We start from the raw sequence: 20,907 nt of genomic DNA, 5'->3' as shown, positions 1-20,907 counted from the left end.
ATCTCGTTGTTTAAATATAAACCATATAAATCTATAACAAGATAGTTATTTATATATAGATATGAACCTCCAGATCAACAACCACATAAATCTATTACAAGATAGTTATTTATATATAGATATGAACTTCCAGATAAGGCGGTTGTTTAAATGGCCAAAAGATAAGGTTTTAAAATGGGTTTAAAATATTAATTACATTAAACCTACGTAAAATAATTAGAAACCCATATCATTCAAACATTTTTCTTTTTATTCAAGATTCTACAAATATTGTTTAGCATTTAACACTATCCCTCGCATACAAAATGTAGAACTTACAAACGTTTTATTAATTAAAAAAGTCTGCGAAATACTTATTCGCGTCATTGGATCTCACGTGATAATGAACTTCATGAAACATTAAACTGGGAGTGTTATCACACAGACACTCGGCTTATGTTTCTCAATATAATATTAGTAGTGATGCACATGTTGAAATCATGGGTAATTCAATTTTTTGAGATTAAAATAAACATATTTTTAATTGTATGACCTATTTCTTTGCCAACAAAAGGGTAAATTGACGTCAGATCTTAAATATTGTAAGAGTTTCTAGAATAAATTAAACTTTTATTGATCAAAAATGTAAACTTTTATTATAACAAAAATCAAATGGACTTAGAAGAGAAAAATGAAGCCAATTGACATGACTTGAACAAGACGCAGTTATCACTTTCATTATGATATTTACACTTTAATTGAAGTTCACATTTTGAGAGGGAATTAAACTTAGGACACTCCATATCTTCCAAGTTTTCAACTTTTTTCCCTAAAAGTTTACTGAAAATACTGCATTTTTCCCAGCCCTTTAAGAAAAACTTGGTTGCCCTAGAAGATATAGATGCAGCTATACATGTTAGATCCTCGAAGTCTATGTCACCTTCATTCCACTGCAATCCACATATATTGTACGCCATCCACGTATTTGTCCGTTTGTCCTTGTAATTAAGGTCTCTATAATCATATGGTGCTTTGAAATGAAAAACCGCACTTTCCTGAGTTTCTATAATACAAAAAGCTAACTCTTTTATGATGTATTCGTTCTTCGCCCGAAGAAAATTCCCTTCGATAATACAAGTCATTTTTGGATTAATTAGTTTAAGTACAATATATTTAATTGTTAAATTTTCTTTAAGTACAATAGATTTAATTGTTAAATTTTCTTTAAGTACAATAGATTTAATTGTTAAATTTTCTTTAAGTACAATAGATTTAATTTAAAATGTGATTGACGTACAAACACGATAAGGAGTCTTTGTTTATCTCAAGCACATTTCGAAAGAGATTGTATGATATCAGAATTTATGTACAAGAAATACACAATAAATACTTTATAGATATTTTATTACCACAGTGAAATAACATTTATATATTTATTTACCACATTTTTCTTTAATAATATCAATCCAATAATGACCATAAGACAATGTACGTATTCCATCACCCAAAATATATCTCTTGTTATCACAGGGATTTAAGGAAATCTTATTTTGTGATATTGTAAACAAATCGTGTTTGGTACTCATTATTCGTTTCATTGTATTTACAGACATTTTTATGTTGAATAGACACTCAAGATAATCCGAATGACTTATATGTTTTTTAACAATTCGCTTAGAAATTCCTTTCAAAGCTTTCTTTTCACCCTTTTTAGAAAGAATGCTATAAACTTTAGGTCGTAGTCCAACCCACTCTTGAATGGGGGTACCATCTAACTCATCTTTCATTTTCCCTAAGACTTTTTTATTCTTATTTGAATAAAGGAAATGATTAGTTGGATAACCTGAAAAATCAAACCGATCGGAATTTTTTTTTTAAATCTTTGTAAATATCATTAGTTTGAAAGTTATACATAAGGGAGTCTGTATCTGTAAAGAGCATACATGCTCGATTCCCGTAATTTACTCTAATATAATCATAATGAAATTCATACATGGTTAATTTGGATAACTCCAAAATTGTGAAACCAGTATATATAGGTCTATTTAGTAAAAGTTTCTTTTTTAATCGTTGAATTCCTACAAGATCATTATGAAAAATTGTGAACTTTTCGAAGGCAGGAGAGGATGCTTTCTTAACTGCCATTTCTGGGGTATTAACCAGATGGAAATCAATTCGGTTGCGGAGATTTTCCATTGTCTTTCCGTACACGCAGTTATTTAATAGTTTAAAAAGATTTTTGGAGAATTCGTCAGTTGCGGCTTTACGTTTCTCTGTATTGAAATCAATATAGGGTCGAAGCCAGGCTTCTTGTCTAAATGTTATAATACGATGGACAGCTGAAAGTTTCATTCTCTTAGAAACATAATATTTCAAGTTTCGATAATGGATAACGTATTTCTCTCTATCGTATAAATTCGGTGTTAGTTTTGGCAGAGTGTCTTTGATTTTAATATCTAATGTTTCCATCATTCCATTATAAAAATCTGAAAACATATGTTCCCCAATTTTAATAGACTCTGGTGCTAGCGGATAATCGTTATGGTCCTCATGCAACTCATCAGGATATTCCAAATCTACCTCTAAAATAAACCCACAAGGGGAATCATCTGGGCAGTTTAAAATATGAGACTCGGTATAGTGTAGCAGATCATGGTGTGAAACCCATTGAAAATTGGATATAGGTATGGCTTGTCCATACAAATTATTTACATCAAGGTACATAATATAATTATTTGGTTTAGCTGTATCATATGTTTCGGGAATATACGGATTATTTGCTTTGGCATATCTATGACTTATCATGCTAACACCACCTCGAATTCCCTTCTCAATAAAAAGGTGCATGTCGGGATCTAGAAACAACTCCATTTTGACTTTGGTCATGTGTAGAGCAGCTTCCCACGCGAACCCGGGACTTGTAAATGCGTGAGCAGGGTCTAAACCATAATACTCCATGCACATGTCTCTAAAATTTTCGAAAACGTCTGCTAACTGTAGTGAATCTACCGTCACATACAGGTCATGAAAGTCACCCAGAGTTTCAATGTTGAATCTCCTCCAGACTTCTTGAGCATTATTATAACTTTCCTCAGATATATTTTCCTCAGTTAGAACACTATAAAAAGCTTCTTTCGGGGGTAATTTCCTTTCATCGAATCTATCAAAACTGTCCATATACTCGTAGGGATAGGCTTGTTTACGTAATAACAGTTCTACTTGTTCCGGTTGGAAAAACTTGTTCAAGTTTCGAAAGTGGTTTGATCCTTTGTTAGCAACATTAGCTACTAGAGTTTGTAAACTATCAGGCAAAAACCGAAAAGAATCTAAAAAACTTAATGACTCCCAGCTAAAGCTGATGTACGTCTCCGTGTTAGATGGAATGCAATCAATCCTCCTATCTTTTTGAATTCCAATGCGTTGCATAATAAGATGTGCATCATACCTATTTTTAAAATTACCTTAGTTTAAAGTATTTAATTTTATCACACGCAAACTTACCTTGACAAATTATGCATCAAAACTGGTATATATGCAACAGTTTGCATTTGTAAATTACACTCAAAGTGAGCCATTCCACGAAATTGTCCTATGAAAAACCAATATAATATGTAAAAATTCTACGTGAGTCTAGAGTTTTCTAAGATCACTACCTGAAAAATGAACATACCTGAAAAATGACAATGATCTCGAACCTGGGTTTCATCTCTTTTGAAATCCACCTCACAAATATAACATTTTGTAGAGTTTTTTATTTTTTCTTCATCCTCGGGAAGAATAGTCATTGGAACAATGCGCTTCAACTCGGATTTGATGTACTCTTCTTCCATTTTCAAACTTTCTAGAAAGACGTCCACGGCATCTATACCCCTGTATGTAACCGGCGAGTTTGGTCCTGAACGAAAGGAAAATTAAACAATGAGAATTATGATATTTAAAATCAACTTACCATCAGGTCCAACAATAACATAACTAAAACCGCAGGCCACGTGTTCTTGTAATTTTGTTGTGGACGAGAGTTTTGAATCAGGTAAACATGTGTTTATTCGATCTAGTATTGATTCAAAATTTGCATAGATAACAAATGGCACCCTTTGCTTCCAAGCCATTTTCTTAAACTTCAGAACCGGTTCGTCAAAAGGTAATTTAATACGTTGTGGATCATGAACACTACAATCACTTTCGTGTGAATCACGATTAATCTGCGCGTTAACTCCAGAAAATCGATGTAAATGTAAACAGTAATGGCAGTAGAAAGTTTGACCATTATGTTGCGTGAATCGAGATAAGAGTCTACTTAAACAGGTTATCAAACAAAAATGTTGGTTTCCCTCGTTCTCAACAAATAAGAGATTTATCTTCCGCTCGTCTGGTACTTTCAAATCACTAATAAAACGCGGGAAAACATCATCTTCATACGCGAATATATTTATTGATAAGTTGTTTTTCTTTTCGAAAGATTTAAGTTTCGAGGTATTAAACATAAACGGAAATGAAATATCCGAACAGTCTATTTAATTTTCAAAGGGTTTGTAATTAACAACTCGGTCTGGGTTAGATGTAGGTGAGCTAAAACACACCATAAAAAACACTTTCCGTCAGATGATCTAACGTTAGTTACACCTCGGGAAAATTTAACTATGTTCGGAAGTTCGGTGTAGGTGCCGCCTTTTAGGGGGATATATTTTATTATGTCAACTTGCAGGAATTCAATATTTTGAAATTGGAAACCACTTCCATTACTTTCAAATTCTTCTACAGCTTTCATAATCTGTTCTTTTCCTGTATCCACTTGATAAGGGAACTCTTCTGGCGATATAGTTGTAAACGTTTTACTTCTAAAATATGGGTGCACCTCCACTGTTTGACCTTCAGCAACGTCACGGGTAAAGCAAGCACGAAGAAGGAAATACCACTTAATCCCATTGTTTATACGTAATCGGTTTTCTAAATATTCCACGAGGGATGACTTAATTTTGTCAATTAGAAGATGAGGATCTGTTTCAATTTCAGGTGGAGTATAACGTGAACTGATTACAACCTCATCTAAAGCTTTCACTTCATCCATGTGTTCTGATACGTCGTGGATATCATCAAGCTCATCAAAATTTATGAACTCACTTTCAGGGTTTTTTAATGGTTCAGAGGTGGACGATGGTGGCGATTGATGCGTATTATTATTTGAAGGTGTTGCTTTAACTTCACTAGAATCGTTTACTTGGTTTGTCAATGATTCAGTAACAAATCGTGGTGGGACAGTTTGATCACTTGACTGTGTAGCTTGGACATTATTCAAATCGGAAGTAGTTACTGTTGAATTGTTATAATTACAAATACTTTGGTGAACTTTTGAGTGTCGTTTTAGAGTAACAGATCGTGGTGGGACAGTTTGATCACTTGACTGTGTAGCTTGAACATTATTCAAATCGGACGTAGTTACTGTTGAATTGTTATTATTACAAATACTTTGGTGAACTTTTGAATGTCGTTTTAGATTATCTTTACGTGAAAAAGATTTCCCACAAACGTTACAATTAAACGTTTGACCGTTGTGTTTCGCCAACACGTGACGTTTTAAAGCGTCTCCCCGAGTGAACTCTTTGAAACATATGGTACACGCAAACATTGTATATTAACGAAGTCTTAAATGTAGTACAATAGTGAAGAGTTTTACACATTCTACTCTAAGTTTTGATTTGACTGTTTTTATATGCACCCATATTTTTGATTGTTCATTTTATCTGCTTAAGAATCTTAAGAATAAATAAGTGAGGTGGTGGTGATAGTAAGAGTGTTTTTGGAATTGATAGAAGGGAATTTCGCAGACAAACTTGTTAAGTATTTATTTCATTTATTAAAATTGTTAAGAATAAATAAGTGAGGTGGTGGTGATAGTAAGAGTGTTTTTAGAATTGATAGAAGGGAATTTCACAGAGAAACTTGTTAAGTATTTATTTCATTTATTAAAATTGTTGATGCAATAATATTTTCTAAATCTTTGTTCTCTACAACAGTTTTAACTTTTTTTTTTTAAATTTTGATCATTGTCTTCTGGCCGTCTTCTCTTCCCTCCCCCTCCGTTCACTTTGGAAATAGATGATTGTGAAGACACAGCTTTATTCGGACTCTCATTGAAAAAAGTTAGGAAGTTGTCACATATCTCCTCTTCTTTATCAGTGACTCCTGAAAGTCTTCTTTCAATCTAGAAAGTAATGAGTCGGGGTATTTCTGAATTACTGGGTATTTCTGTATTACTATATATATTAATTACTATTTAAAAACATGTCTTACCTTAAAATAGTTTTTCGAGAATTCTCCTATTCTCTCAAATATTTTTTCTATGTTGACAAACGTAGCTAGGTGTACATCCACGTAGCCCTTAGCTTCTTAAACGTCGATTTCACGACAATACCAATTTTTATACTTCCGTATAATGATTTCCATTATACGGAAGGTAAACTTGGGTGAGTTTTGTTTCACTGGTATGGGGTTACTTATGAGCGAAAATCTTAAAACTTGAACAGTTTCGTTCATATTAACTACGTCTTTTACTTGATTTTCCATGTTGATTTTTTCTTTAAGTATAATATTTAGTATGTTTCTAAGTTGAATAGTGACTACCTAAAATATTGTCTCATTTATATAGGAAATATGAAAAGCACTTGAAATTTTAATCTATGTATTATTAGTTCTCAATATGATATGAAATATGGTGGAAAACCGTTTTTCAAGATGAAAGTAAACACAATTTAAAATTATCTTAATTTTTATTCACTATGTTTCTCAATACAATATTAATAGTGATGGTTTGTGTTGAAATCTTGGGAAGAAAACCGATTTTCAAGATGAAAGTAAACATAATTTAAAATGTATAAACTCTTGATTTTTATTCACTATGTTTCTCAATATAATATTAGTAGTGAAATCATGGGTAATTAAATTTTTGAGATTATGATAAACATTTTTTTAAAATGTATGACCTTTTTATTTATATTCCCGTAGCTAAAATACCCTGAACCCTCAAGAGATATTAATACAACAAAAGGGTAAATTGACGTCAGATCTTAAATATTGTAAGAGTTTCTAGAATAAATTAAACTTTTATTGATCAAAAATGTAAACTTTTATTATAACAAAAATCAAATGGACTTAGAAGAGAAAAATGAAGCCAATTGACATGACTTGAACAAGGCGCAGTTATCACTTTCATTATGATATTTACACTTTAATTGAAGTTCACATTTTGGGAGGGAATTAAACTTAGGACACTCCATATCTTCCAAGTTTTCAACTTTTTTCCCTAAAAGTTTACTGAAAATACTGCATTTTTCCCAGCCCTTTGAGAAAAACTTGGTTGCCTTAGAAGATATTGATGCAGCTATAAATGCTAGATCCTCGAAGTCTATGTCACCTTCATTCCACTGCAATCCACATATATTGTACGCCATCCACGTATTTGTCCGTTTGTCCTTGTAATTAAGGTCTTTATAATCATATGGTGCTTTGAAATGAAAAACCGCACTTTCCTGAGTTTCTATAATGCAAAAAGCTACCTCCTTTATGATGTATTCGTTCTTCGCCCGAAGAAAATTCCCTTCGATAATACAAGTCATTTTTGGATTAATTATTTTAAGTACAATAGATTTAATTGTTAAATTTTCTTTAAGTACAATAGATTTAATTGTTAAATTTTCTTTAAGTACAATAGATTTAATTGTTAAATTTTCTTTAAGTACAATAGATTTAATTGTTAAATTTTCTTTAAGTACATTAGATTTAATTTAAAATGTGATTGACTTATATAGTACCATACGTACTTGACGTACAAACACGATAAGGAGTCTGACTTATATAGTACCATACGTACTTGACGTACAAACACGATAAGGAGTCTGACTTATATAGTACCATACGTACTTGACGTACAAACACGATAAGGAGTCTTTGTTTATCTCAAGCACACTTTCGAAAGAACATTTTTCTTCTTTAGAGTCGCGTTATCTTATCTTAAAACTTGATAAAAATCCACCAGTGTTGGCTTTAACCGAAGCCCCACCGCTTCTGATTTTGAACTCTCACCCATGTTAAACCCTATGGGATTTTAACATGGGTTTTTGGGTCGCCTCAATTCCACCTCAAAAACACCTCTTTTCCCACCTCATAATGATTTTGAACTCTCACTTTCCCACTCCTATCGTCTCGTAATATACGTATAAAAGTACGCTTTTTTTTGAATTTGTATATATTTTAGTCAAATACTATTGTGCTTATTCGCCAAATAGTATCAAAACCATTGTAATTCTTATTTTTCGATGTTTTTTAGTAACGATTGCGCATTTTAACTGTATATCAATATTTTAGCGCGTAGTAAAATTATATATTTTTCAGTCAATCCTATGAGGACTTTTAATTTAATAACTAGTATTGTGCTTATTTACCATGTATTCTATGCAACCCGTAATTTCTGATGTTTTTCTTAGTAATATTTCGCATTTTAACTCAAGTAATTGTACTTATTCTCCAAATTCGTATTAAAACTAATGTGAATCAAATTTTATTTCTGATGTTTTAGCAGTACTGCTTCATTTTAACATCTAATCAACTACCCAACTGTGCAAAAACTGCCGTAATACTACGTTTATGATACTAAAGTAGTGTACTATTGTTTTACGTAGTAATCTGATAACCAATACACAAAACAGGAGAACACCTAGAACCGCGTCATAGGGTTAGTTGACCCTTTTTTCAATGTAAACCATATCTCACTTAAAACCATAGAGATAGGAACATATATACCTCTAGAGTCACAACATGGAAGCGTCCCCATAGACTTTAACCTTATCATTAGTGAATATACAACGTTAAAAACAGTATACTTTATCAAATACACCCAGCGCCATCTGTGCAAAAACGGAAGAACTATTTTGATATATTTTCAACGGCGTAGTCTGCTACTGTGTCTGTGCGTTTATTGTATTCTAGCAAATTCGAGGGAAGTGATAATGAATTATTAAACAAATTGATGGTGATTTGACAAGTTAGTTAAACAAATTGATGGTGATTTGACAAGTTAGTTAAACAAATTGATGGTGATTTGACAAGTTAGTTAAACAAATTAATGGTGATTTGACAAGTTAGTTAAACAAATTGATGGTGATTTGACAAGTTAGTTAAACAAACTTTATTTTTTTTGGAGTGAATGAACGAATCATGAACGCTGAATGTAAAATGTACGTATATAATGTGAAATGTACCAAGTTACCAACTAATAAATAAATTCAAATTATAAATAGACTCTTATTGTCCTTGGAATAAAATGAGTTTGGTCAGTCGTATTCTAATATTCTCTCTTCTCTCTTTTCATTTTCTCGTTCATATTCTTTGCTATTTTCCTCAGCCTGATATCTGTGTAGATGTTTATAGCCTTTTTAACAATGTGATTTAAATGGTGGTTCCATCCGAACTCTTGGTCATACATGTGCTCCGTTAGAGTGGGAAATATGTTTTCATGCATTAAGCATCGTCTAACAAGAGTTTCTATTTTGAGTGGAAGGTTTTTAATGCAACCACCACATTTTTCAAGATTAAGATTTCTAATGCATTTTTCAGTAAGTTCAATGATTTTGACAATATCCTTAGATGGATGGATCAAACCACCATGGTCGCGAATCAAAATCAACGTTTTTGATGAAAGACAATAATCATGGAAACTAGTATTGTGTTCATTTGGAGTTTCTTCTAGCGCTGCTTTGCATTGATGGCATTTCAGATTTTTTCGATGCTTTCTTACGACAAAGCCAGTGACATAATGAAGGATGTTGTCCCTGATCAAGTTTGATCCATCGAAGTAAAACTCCAAGTCAGCCTCATCATCTTGTTCTTTTTCATTAGTAATTGCCTCATGAGATTTGTTGGTATTTTCGAGGAAATTGTTAGAAGCTTCATACAAGTTAGGAAACGATGTTTCATCCAGGGCCAATAAATTGGCACAGCCGGAAGCTTCTAACTTTGCCATGAAAGATCTCTTATAGGCAGACTTAAACTGCGCTACTGTGGGGTTGTTATTTGAACCTCCCATCTGTCGATAGCAACCAAATTGCAGCTCTAAATGATCTTGCGACAACTTATAAGTTGGAAGATATCTGTGCAAAGTAAATTATTCCATTTAAGGTTTTCCCTTATTGTTTACTTTAACGCTAATCAATACTTTAATGGTCCTTCAGTGGTAAGTAAAGTGTTCATTAAATGCAGGACACCAGTAATGGAAACAGCAAAACCAAGAGGTCCTGTTTTCCTCGTTGATTCTGAAATCAAGTTCCCTTCGGCATCGCAAAGGTTTAACATTAAGTCTTTCATTTTAAGGAGGCTTATTCTGGCTTTTTCTTTGTTATAATTGTTGATCGGTGACTTGTATCCTTTGGCGTAAGGATTTCTCGAATTGAGGATATCAAATGATATTTGATAAATAAAGTAATATTAGAATGCTTAAAGCTTTCTATATTCCTTTATGATCTTCACCTACCAACAGTCTCAATAAAGTTTACTGTTCCTTCGCAGTGTTGAAAATCTCTAACTTTGATTTGTTTGAGAAGTTTAATGGCACTTGCCACTGAAGCGCTCAAAGTTTGAGCTGCCAAATTAACTTTCATCTTTTGTGTGTGGAACTTTATATGAAATCGGCCTAGTTTATTGGCCAGACTCAGACCCTCTTCTTCCTGGATGAGCTCGAGGCTCTCAACTAAAGTCCACTGTATTGGCTGAAATATTTAATATATTAGTGATACGTATTATTTTCAGATCAACGCAAGAAGTACTTGGCCGTTTCTCTTATCGTAAATGACTTTCAAAAATTCCCACATGTTCCTTAAAAGTTTCAGCATGTGACAAATATCGAGGATGAATACTACCTGTTTTGTTGGATTTGCTGTTTGCAAAGTCACCGGGAAATTACTTGTCAAATTATATATGTATATCACTAATGATGTTTTGACTTTTACCAGGATTTGGAAATAATGATTTTATCTCTGTAGATGTGATAACTACACCCAATCGTTGAGCCATGGAAATGTTGGAAGATAGTCCGTCGCATACTAATGCAACACATTGAACACCAGTTGACTCGAGATGATGGAATTCTTCTCGCACCAGTCTTTCCAGTAACCAAGCAGGTGTTCCGTGCACAAAGAAATAACCAATTTTAATCTTCCAACTGCTATTAATCGCAACCACCATGAACACTAAAGCTGAAGTTGCTATGGTGTCGTTATCAGCAGATGCTTCTAGGCTAGTTCCATAATTGATGTACCCATCGAAGGCTTTACCATTCCATCGGACTTCTTTGCGAATAGACATTTCATCCATCATAAGTGTTACGAGAACTGGGTGCTTTGATTTCTCAGCAGCTTTAGTCAAAAACTGTAAACTTTGTGCAGTGAAGCCTGGCTCTCCATCAATTCTACTAGCCCAATTCCTCAAAGTGTTGGGGTGTGGTAAGCAGAAGAACTTTCGAAGGTAACGATAAGCTTTTGGGCTGTAGAAATGAAGCGTAATCGCAAATTCTCGAACTGTTGAACTGTAAGATTTTTTCCCCAGATTTTTTGGGCCCGCTTCTTTCAATTGTTGAAAGAGGTCTTTAGCAATTGGAGAATACAGATCTTCAATTTTTGAAAGATTCTCCTCCAATATTAGCTTCTCCTTCCGCAGTGCCATCAAAATATCTTTCAAACTTCCCAGCGTTCTGGTCCTACGCCTGATCTTTTGCTTGGCCACTCTCAATGTCATTTGAATTCCTCTTCTCTTTTTAATTTGACTGGCTAACTGCATTTTCAAATGGAGAATATCTCGATCCTTAATGATAGATACCAACTTTCATTAAAAACTAATTTATATTAACGTGTGCATGCTTATTTATTTAACCTTTCTGCTAGTCAGTTCCTGCAATTTCTTAAGTGCTTTTTCATAGGTTGTGTTATAAGTCTGCAAGTAATGTTCTTGAATAGATGTTATGTTGATGACTGAGTGATTACTAACATACATGATCAGACATTGTTGGGTGTGTGAAAGTGAGATGGTCTTCACTATCGGTTAAATTGTACAGACTTTCAGCTGCTTGTGTGTGTTGTGTAGGCTGTGGAAATACGTTAATGTTTGACAAACCCCCTAAAATAACAATGATATAGCCTGTAGCTCTGTACATACAACAAACAGAGTGCTATCGTGTTCTTCAATGTCCATTGGGATGTCATACATTTCTGTGCGTTGGGAAGATGTTCCAACTTCTACAGTTAATGCGATATCCTCTATTGCATTTTCGTCTAGATTATGCTCCGCGGGTTCATTGACCTCAATGTAACTTGCCAAAGGTAGGCTAGTTGGCAATAAGGTAGGCCTATTATCAACCGTTTCATTTACCGACGCGTGAGTGGTTTGGGGAAAGGTTTCGTTTGGGATTGTTCTAGCGTATGTTTTCTGTAAGTTGTATTAACAAGATAAATAAGCACCTAAAGTTATTTTGCAAAACAGTACAATGCCAGCTCTAAAATTATCCTCATTTGATTCCGGTAAAAATAAAGAAGGAATCGCAGATCTTGTCAGTACTTTAATGGAAGTATTTTCCCGAAAGGCATTTGCCTCAAAATGATCTCCGCAAATCGCGTCATTTGCAGTTGGAACCCAGTCCGTTTTTCCTATGGCTTTAAGCCATTTGTTTAACCGATCAGTTGCTTTATCTGGAAATCTTATTGTGATAACAACTTAGTTTAATAAATTAATAATGTCAACGTTTAATTTATTGGGTTTTCACCTATGCCATGAAACCTTTTTGTTTCTTCCTGTATTTTTACAAGAGGAAACAGCGCATTTTCTACCCATTTTGTTAAATTTTGAACAGAAATAAAATAAAACACTTAAATATACTTTGGAAACATTTATTTTGATAGTTAAGAACATATAATAATAATATAAGGTCCGTCAACTGAAAAAAGTTTGAAAAAGTTACAGATTTCGCGAGAAAAGTTCATTTTTCCCGCCAAAAATTCATTTTTAGCGCGGAAAACCTTATTTAGCTACGCCATCTATTTTTAGCTCGAATAATATTTTAGTTAAGAATATCGCCGATAGTGGCGCTGGTGTCGAATGATAAAGTTTACATGGTTTTAAAAAGTGCGGCCTGTCTCGGGATATACGTTGTGACTCTAGAGGTATATATGTTCCTATCTCTATGCTTAAAACTAGTTCTTTAGTATAACATAAGAATACATGGAGAGACCTTAAAATCATAAAAAAAAAACATTACGGGTAGGGTGTGTGTAGAAAGGGTCTATTGAACCTATGGAACTACCATTAAAGCATACCCTAAATGTACACAATATCCTAAAGATACACCCAAATAGTAACAATACAAAACATGAGCACACCTAGAACATCATCGTAGTTTAGTTTGTACCTTTTGCAATGTAAACCTTATATTACTTAAATCTAGTTCTTTAGTATGACATAAGCATACATGGAGATACCTTAAAATCGTACAACATTACGGGAAGCGTGCGTGTAGAAAGGGTCTACTGAACCTATAGAATTACCAATAAATCATCCACTAAATGTATACAATCAAAAACGGATTTATGGGATAAGAACGTCGGATCATAGCTTTAGCCTCTAGTACCATCCTCGCATACTTTATTGAGAAACTTCGTCTGCTTATATTTTGCTCCACCCACAAATTCGATCTCTAGAAGTAGCTATATACAGAATTTGTGGGTGGAGTCAAAATATAAGCAGACGAAGTTTCTCAATAAAGTATGCGAGGATGGGGAGTGAATTCGCTAACTCCGACGTTCTTATCCCATAAATCCGTTTTTGATACAATATACTAAAGATACACCAAAATAATACCACTATGGACACTGAGCGCCGTCACCATCGATAAGTCACGTGACGTCCTACCACTATACACTCTAAGAAATGGAAGTGTTAAAAACGTGTTAAAACGGTGTAAACACCGTAAAAACACCCAAAAGAGAGTTTTATTACCTTGAGTTTTTAGGGGCCAATTTAAAGTGTAAATTCGGTGTAAAATAACACTATAAAAACACCGTTCGAAGTGAAACATGAAAAATTATAGTACTGCGGGTTTCTTAAATAAGGTCTTTCATTTTCATTAATGTTTTAATATTAAAGTCAATACAAACAGTAAAAAATGATTGAAAAACGTAATTGTTAAACCTTTTTTAAAGATGATGTTCATGAAAGAAAACAGTTTATCCTTTAAATAAAATTAACAAAGAAATTGGTAATCTGGCGGTGTTGTACCTTCATAAAACTATGCTAAACGTGTTAGGCGACACTCTTTCAGGTGTTAAGCGATACTCTTAAAAAACGAGACTAGGTTAGGTACTGGCCTCACAGTAGGGCCAGCTTGAGAAGCCAAAGTGGGGCACTTTCTTTCGTGACATGTTTTATCATTATTTTGAGAAAAATTAGAGTACTAAATGGATTTCTTTTTGTAAAATCTGTAGTGCAAATTACACTGTAAAAAATAATGGTGCATTCTTACACCATATATGCTGTTTTTTTCGGTGCCAAAATTGACACCATTTAAGGTGTACTTCTACACCATTTTTATGATTAATTCACGCCATTTACAAATATTATTTGCAAGTATGAACGAAATATTAGGCATTTAAGCACCATTTATAGTGCTTTTTAACATCTTTTTCAGGAAATCTTTTGAACTCTAATATTACTACTTAGTTTAATGGTGTTAAATGTAGGCAAAGTTACGCCACGTATATCACATTACTACACCAAATGAAGTGAAGGTGTTAAATATTTTTTCTATATTTAGCACCACGTTTAAGGTGTAAAACAAAGCCATTAATACACCATTTCAAGTCTCTGTTCACTCCATTTCAAAGCCCTATTTACTCCATTTCAGAGCCCTATTTACTCCATTTCAAAGCCCTATTTAATACATTTCAAAGCCCTATTTACTCCATTTCAAAGCCCTAGCTATTTACTCAACTTCAAAACCTAGCTATTTACTCCATTTCAAAGCCCTAGATATTTACTCCATTTAAAGCCCTATTTACTCCATTTCAAAGCCCAATTTACTCCATTTCAAAGCCCTATTTACTCCATTTCAAAGCCCTATTTACTCCATTTCAAAGCCCTATTTTCTCCATTTCAAAGTGACTATTTACTCCATTTCAAAGCCCTATTAACTCCATTTCAAAGCTCTATTTACTCCATTTCCAAGCGGCTATTTACTCCATTTCAAACCCCTATTTATTCCATTTCCAAGCCCTATTTTCTCCATTTCAAACCCCTATTTACTCCATTTCAAACCCCTGTTTACTCCATTTCAAACCCCTATTTACTCCATTTAAAAGCCCTATATAGTCCATTTCACGCCTCAATTTACTCCATTTCAAACCCCAATTTACTCCATTTCAAACCCCAATTTACTCCATTTCAAACCCATATTTATACCATTTCAAACCCATATTTACACCGTTTCAAACCCCTATTTTCACCGTTTCAAACCCTTATTTACTCCATTTCTAGTCCCTTTTTAACAATTTCAAGCCCCTGTTCACCACATTCCAAGTTGATTTTACTACGGCAATTAACAGATTGTCTTCCATTTGGCTGAAAAACCCCGCAATTTGGCGGATTTTGGATTCGGTATATTATGATTAAAAGTTCCCGATGGAAATACAGTAATTCTCGGGAACACGAAGACTCTAAACCAGAGATAATCTGATTATCTAATGAAGATTGAGTGGTTAGGTTAAATGAGCAATAATTCAATGTATTTTTTTAAATATTAAGCAAAATTTAGAGTTTAGAAGAACGAAATATTTTCAAATCGAAGAAATGTACCTTGATAAAGCGATTAGCAAATTGTTATATTTAAGTCATATGCATTATGTAACACTGTAATGAAGTTTGAACATAGAATGAGTACCCAAAATCTATTTTCTAACGTAACATATTTCCTCTAAAAAACATTTCATTTTTAAACGCTGTCACCAGAAGTGGATCATGTTACAGCTCCCTATAACATCGCTGTGCATCAGCATTGTCTCCCAGCACTGAAGTTTAAAGGGTATATGCGAAACGCAGCGGCGAATTTGTGAACTAAACCAGAGGAATGATTTTGGCGCGAAAGAAATTTTTAAGAAGCGGGGCAAGCAAACGGAAGTAAGTGGTAGCCAATGAGAAAAGGTTTGAGAGAGAAGAGCGCGAAAGGAAACAAGTTGTTCCATATATAGTGTTGGGTTGTGAATGTATTAGTAGAAGTCCACTTTATTTTTCCGATTTTAAAAAATAACTGGCGGTCTGTAGGTATTTCGCGCAATTTTTATATGCTTGTGTTGAAAAGGAAATTAATATGAATTCAAAAGTTCAAAATAGCCTTCATCAACCTAGAACATTTTTAATGTATACCTAATACAGCACTCAGTTCCCAACTTTCCACCGATTTAAAAGTTTTTAGCGGGAATAGTTGGGCCGATTTATTACTAATTATAGGTTATGTGCGTAGACATAGAAATTTGTTTTTTTTTTTAAGTCTGACAAATTTTTTCAATGCTTTAATGTTTTCCGTTTGCGAAAGATGCTGGTCAATATTTTTCAGTTTTGCAAAACGTTTTAGTCGCTTTTAATATCAGACAAATCGTGTTCAAATGTCTCTTTCATTTGGACATGCGACGATTGTAATTAGTTAGATTGATCGTAGGCGTTTTTCCTAATTAGCAAAGAAACATAAGCCATTCTAAACAAAATTATAACGCGATAACAAGCTTCACACTAATCACGACACTGACGGCTGTCTGACAGCCATTACCATCAACCGGAACGTCCGTAGGTTAACTGAACTCCAGATCCGGGTTAATGGGCAAACTATACCTGTAAAACTGAGCTATAGATGGCGGGCTTGGATGTCTTGGAAGAAAACGCTGTTTACAAAAGCACAACCTACGTCCAGTACTTTTAGGGAGCTGTAATATGATCCACTTATGCTGTCACCGATAAAATGATTATTATCGTTGAAATGGTTTTTCAATTTATAGGATATGAATATATGCATACGCTTATTATCACGAGGTCAAATGCTTAATTTAGGAACCGTAGGTCTCAAAGACGCCTAACCAAAACTAACCTATGCCTTTCCTAACCCTAATCTGATCTATAAAACAAGCAATATTTTGGAAAAGGAAGATGCTTATTCTTCAAAATCCTTAATAAATAAAGCGTTATTATTCAAGGACCTAAAGAAATGGAGCATTTTTTCGAATAGGCCCGCTTTTATGAAGCTAGATTCCCACTCCACGGAAAAGACGACGGAAACCCGGCAGAAAGGGGTTCGACCGACGGAATTTCCGTTCGGTCGGGCGTAAGTTGTGTTCTATTTTTTCGGTCGTGTTCGGCGTTACGCCGGTGTCTCAGCCAATGAAATTATCCCACTGACAACGTCATAAATTTCAAAGGCGCACGCACACGCGAGATCGATTGATAGCCGCCATTTTTGTGGTTGACCAAGGCTTATCGGAAACAAACCACCAAGAAAGAAAAATTAAATTAACGGAAGTAAAAAGAGATAAGATGTTAATAAGGAAAAGTTTACTGAGGAAGCTAGAAAATATCCCTTCTAGTACGATCCAAGCGACAAGGGGACAAAGAGTGTGAAATAGATGTTGAGGAAACAACTCAAATCTGTCACGTGACCCAAAAATATCTACCACCAAACTGAAAATTCTGTCGTAGTTTGAACGGTCTACCGCCGGACGCCATCGTAAGTTAAAATTCTTACCGTTGGCTGTGTGATTTCCGCCGGTTTTTTTCGGTCGAGTGGGAATCTAGTTTAATGCCTAAGAAAGAAAGGTGTTGCTTTAAAAAATAACATGTGCTCTTTATTAATACCGATCTGACTCCATTAGTTGTTACCCAAGAGAGATCATTTGGATAATTTTAACGGCATTAACTTATAGTCGTGTTAATTCGAGCTTGATATAATAGAAAAGCCTTTAACGTGTATATACACAATAGGAAAGGTAGTGAAGTCCCACCGAACGCAACAATAACGATCCCAGTAAATGGGGTGAATAGGGGTTTGAAATGGGCAAATAGTGACAAGAAATGGGGTAAATAAAGACTTGAAAAGAGGTGAATAGGGGTTTTGCAATGGTGCAAATAGGGCTTGAAATAAGGTAAATATACACTTGAAATGGGCTAAATTTAGACTTGAAATGGGTTACATTTAGACTAGAAATGGGGTAAATATAGATTTGAAACGGGATAAATAAGGACTTGAAATGAGGTAAATAGGAGTTTTCAATGGCGTAAATAGGTTTAAAATGGGGTAAATATAAGGAATTGAAATGAGGTAAATAGAGGTTTTGCAATAGTGAAAATAGGACTAGAAATGGGGTAAATATAGACTTGAAATGTGGTAAATATAGGCTTGAAATGGGGTAGATATGGAGTTGAAATGGGGTGAATAGGGACTTTAAATGGGATAAATATAGATTTGAAATTGGGTAAATAGGAGTTTCGCAATGGTGTAAATAAGGCTGGAAAAGAGGTAAATAAGGCTGGAAAAGAGGTAAATAAGGCTGGAAAAGAGGTAAATAGGGACTTTAAATGGGGTAAATAAGGGTTTTGCAATGGTGTAAATAGGGGTTTTGCAATGGTGTAAATAGGGGTTTTGCATTGGTGTAAATTGGGGTTTTGCAATGGTGTAAATAGGGGTTTTGCAATGGGGTAAATAGGGGTTTTGCAAAGGTGTAAATAGGGTTTTGCAATGGTGTAAATAGGGGTTTTTCAATGGTGTAAATAGGGGTTTTGCAATGGTGTAAATAGGGGTTTTGCAATGGTGTAAATACTGGTTTTGCAATGGTGCAAATAGGGATTTTGCAATGGTGTAAATAGGGGTTTTGCAATGGTGTAAATAGGGGTTTTGCAATGGTGTTAATAGGGGTTTTGCAATGGTGAATATAGATTTGAAATTGGGTAAATAGGAGTTTCGCAATGGTGTAAATAAGGCTTGAAAAGGGGTAAATAGGAACTTTAAATAGGGTAAATAGGGGTTTTACAATGTTGCAAATAGGGGTTTTGCAATGGTGAAATAGGGGTTTTGCAATTGTGAAATAGGGGTTTTGCAATGGTGTAAATAGGGGTTTTGCAATGGTGTAAATAGGGGTTTTGCAATGGTGTAAATAGGGGTTTTGCAATGGTGTAAATAGGGGTTTCGCAATGGTGTAAATAGGGGTTTCGCAATGGTGTAAATAGGGGTTTCGCAATGGTATAAATAGGGGTTTGCAATGGTGTAAGTAGGGGTTTTGCAATGGTGTAAATAGGGGTTTTGCAATGGTGTAAATAGGGGTTTTGAAATGGTATAAATATGGGTTTTGCAATGGTTTAAATAGGGATTTTGCAATGGTGTAAATAGGGCTTGAAATGGGCTAAATATAGACTTGAAATGGTGTAAATATGGACTTGAAATGAGGTGAATAGGGGTTTGCAATGGTGTAAATGGTGTAAATATAGACTTGGAATGGGCTAATTAAGGACTTAAAATGGGGTAAATAGGGGTTTGCAAAGGTGTATTTTCGTATTATTTTAACACCATTTAATGGTATAATCGAAGGTGTTATTTTAATCCATTTATGTATAATTTGAGCAAAATTATGGAATGATGTTTTATGAATCCGTTTTTTGCACCATTCATTTTCGCTAATGGTGTTTGTAAAATATCGCACTATTTCCATACAATTTCAACACATTGTCAAGGTGTACAAATACTGCGAAATAAATTTTACACCACTACAACACTTTTTAGGTACCTTAATTTAGAGTGCATAACTCCATTTTCACGTTATTTCACCATCTTTTATATGAGTCTTGCTCACCTTTTCGAGGATGAGGTTTCTTCAGTCGTTTCTTACACCTTCTATTTAAGCGAAAGGTGTTTAAAAGATAACTCCATTTTCACATTATTTCAACATTTTTTTAAGGGCCTGCGAAGGTGTTATTTTATATCAATTGCGCACCTTTCCGAGGATGAGGTTTTTTCCGCCCTTAGTTACACCTTCTATTTAAGCCAATGGTGTTCAAATCATAACTCTATTTTCACATTATTTGAACACCTTGTATATGGGCCTTGCGAAGGTGTTATTTTATATCGTTTGGGTGTCATTTGTGCGCCTTTTATGAATGAGGCTTTTTTAACCCTTTTTCACGCCGTTTATGTAAGCGAATGGTGTTTAAAAAATATCGCACTAATTCTATGCCATTTGAGCACCATTTAAAGGGGTATTCAATGGGGTTATTTTATATAATTAAGGTATGATTTGCACACCTTTTAAAGAATTATGCTTTATAAACCCATTTCTACACCATTCGTTTAAGCTAATGGTGTTTTTAAAATATCGTACCATTTTCGTACTATTTCTGCACCTTGTCAAGGTGCACAAATAGTGCACATTGTTTTAACACCATTATGTCACTATTTAGACACCACAATTTTTTACAGTGTAGATTAAACGCGTTTCTGGTGCTCGAAAAACTCTTAGTGAAAAGAGATTATTAAATTTAACTAGAACGTCTATATCTACTGCTTGAATATTATAGCCTCCAAAACTAATTTAATAACCTATGCATTTGTACGAATTGAAAACTCTCTGCCTTTTTCAGAAGTTCATAAACCCGTTAAAATGACTTTATATGCAACAACCCTCGCTTAAAGAGGTATATTTCTGCATGTGAGAACTTTCCTCCCTATAGGTGATGAAGTCCTCTAAAGATGGAACCCTGCTATGAATATAGCACTAATTGCTAATAATACTGCGGAATGGCGGATAATCAAAATTTAATTAAACAGGAAAACCATACTCGATATTTGAGTTATGCCTCATGAGTGGTCAA

The 20,907-nt window shown here is 34.1% G+C and overlaps 1 protein-coding gene and 1 long non-coding RNA gene across 2 annotated transcripts in view; both read right to left on the bottom strand.

Moving 5' to 3' along the window:
- The window catches only part of LOC149587181 (uncharacterized), a 208,845-nt gene that overhangs the window by 123,776 nt on the left and 64,162 nt on the right, over positions 1-20,907 (bottom strand). The gene's annotated exons all lie outside the window — the stretch shown is intronic.
- On the bottom strand, positions 5,924-6,556 carry LOC149587188 (uncharacterized). The gene is made up of 2 exons (XR_016380202.1): positions 6,271-6,556; positions 5,924-6,181 (listed from the first exon to the last, which is right to left on the bottom strand). It is a non-coding gene; the product is annotated as an uncharacterized LOC149587188 (long non-coding RNA).

The sequence above is a fragment of the Phalangium opilio genome, unplaced genomic scaffold, assembly GCF_054372755.1.
Source record: "Phalangium opilio isolate 3A_F unplaced genomic scaffold, DU_Popi_V2 ptg001170l_1, whole genome shotgun sequence".
Taxonomy (NCBI): Eukaryota; Metazoa; Arthropoda; class Arachnida; order Opiliones; family Phalangiidae; genus Phalangium; species Phalangium opilio.
This window is presented reverse-complemented; position numbering and strand designations above follow the sequence as displayed.